This window comes from Ixodes scapularis, unplaced genomic scaffold (genome assembly GCF_016920785.2).
Source record: "Ixodes scapularis isolate PalLabHiFi unplaced genomic scaffold, ASM1692078v2 PGA_scaffold1__304_contigs__length_218370807, whole genome shotgun sequence".
NCBI lineage: Eukaryota > Metazoa > Arthropoda > Arachnida > Ixodida > Ixodidae > Ixodes > Ixodes scapularis.
The window spans coordinates 128011416-128013412 of record NW_024609846.1 but is presented as its reverse complement, the minus strand read 5'-3'; the positions used below and the strand labels follow the sequence as shown (position 1 = coordinate 128013412).

At 42.7% G+C, this 1997-nt stretch overlaps 1 non-coding gene across 1 annotated transcript; it reads right to left on the bottom strand.

Moving 5' to 3' along the window:
• Positions 1-274: 274 nt before the first annotated feature.
• Positions 275-345, bottom strand: Trnag-gcc. The gene has a single exon. It is a non-coding gene; the product is annotated as a tRNA-Gly (tRNA).
• Positions 346-1997: the final 1652 nt, after the last annotated feature.

Genomic DNA, 1997 nt, shown 5'->3' with positions numbered 1-1997 from the left:
ATTCTCTTCCAACATAACAACGCGATCGCTCTCTCTCTGTCGAGAATATGTACATGTAGAGCAACCTCTAACTTGCGGGTAACTGCAGCTAAATGATAACGTGTAAATCACAATGTAACGCCTTTCGTAGATGCTGGCGAAAACCATGTGGCAAATTCATAGCCGCGTCTGGGAAAGTAAAACGGACAGCCGGGCGGAGAGCACCGGGCTAGTGTCATGTAAGGTCTGTAAAGAAACCTAGAATAACCAGGCGTCAGCAGCAAATAAAAACGTTTGCGTCGGCCGGGAATCGAACCCGGGCCACCCGCGTGGCAGGCGAGTATTCTACCACTGAACCACCGACGCCTGCATTTCGAGTCAAAGTCACTTCATCTGAGCCGTTAGCTTCCCAGGTGACCTCGTTTAGGACAGGTTTGCTCCCATTTTTCTTTTGCAAAGGACGACAAATAGCCAGGCAGCTGCTGTATGTCCGCAGCGATAAAAACAACCGTGTAATATTGGTGCATAAGAACAATTCGTCGTCTTGAACGTCCCACGGCATCCAGCATATGTGCAATTATCAACGATATAGTGTTTCGCATTATTCAATAAATAGTCATATTTTTTCAAGCACAAGAATGTTCAGACATTTGCGATCTCTGAGACCCGGCATAATCCAAATGAACAGTGTGTGTTTTGTGTACTTCGCGTTACGTACTTTTGTGGATAGAACTTTTTCATTTAAAATAATGTCGAAATACACTGACTTCTTAATTGTGTATATGAACTTGAACACAATGCGGGTGAGTTATAAACGAGAAACACACGCACATGTTTAAGAAGATTGTGCGCATAGCACTGACTGGTTTGCATTATTTTTATTTTGCAGTGTCCTGAGAGTATAAAAGCTTCCTATCGTAATCCTTGACAATGTAAGTTATGAATGTTTATTAAGAGCTTTCGCATCTTTCACACGTTCGTTCAAGTTTAGTAAAACTTGGAGTAATCTCATCCTCATAAGATTTCTGTGAAACGTTAAAGTTTTGAATGGTGCTCGGTTCCGGAATCTTGGTTTAAACCTTGGGTGTCCTTGGAAGACGTCGGAAGTCAAGCCAAGTGGAGACCTGTCGTGTGTTTTCAATGACTAATAATCTGATGCATGGTGATAAGGTGACGCTAGATGTGGCTGCCTGTCATATAACCACACGTGGTGTCACTCCCTCCTCCAAATCAAATACATGCCGACAAAATAAAATAAAACGATGCATGTCAACTGCTGATCGACATGTGATTTAACGTGAAAAGATAGGAGGAGTTGCGAATGCGAACACAACACTTCAGCTGAAACCCACCAAACGGACCATTGCATTTTGAAAAATATGTCTGGATGGCCTCTTTTGATACCTTTTTAACCTCACGTCCTAAAAAATGTGAAAAGGAAATTGCAATTGCCGGGAATCAAACCCGGGTCTTTCGCCTGGCAGGCAAGTGAACCATTGAACCACCGACGCTCAGTACGCCGAAAATCCGTGACCAGTCGATGTTTGTTTTCTTTATTGTCATGACTAATCGAACGGCAGAACGTTACTCCGTTCACAAGGTGATTTCCTTTTGAGATTAGAGCAGGTTTGCTCCGTTCCTCTACCGCCAGCGTTGCTTACACTCAGGTCGCCATGCTCTCAATATGAACTGGCGATGGAAACAATTTGAGAAGTGCCTAGAGTTTTGAGCGCCGTGAGAATTAGTATCACGGTTAGAGGTCTTTGAGGAAGATACATGCTAACACCATTTCGTACCTAAGTAGAACAAAAAACTGATTATCATTATAATTGATCGCAGATGTACGTGACTCCGCAAAATCTGAGGAAGGACAACTTTTCACCTTTTCCACTCGCCCATTTCTTTTTGAGCTAAGCACGCGAATGGCCCACAACGCTTTATTTTCAATTTGACGAGAAGCAGGCTTTACTCATAAAAGAATCTTACATTTTGTAATTTCTGAGATTGAATTTGTCTTA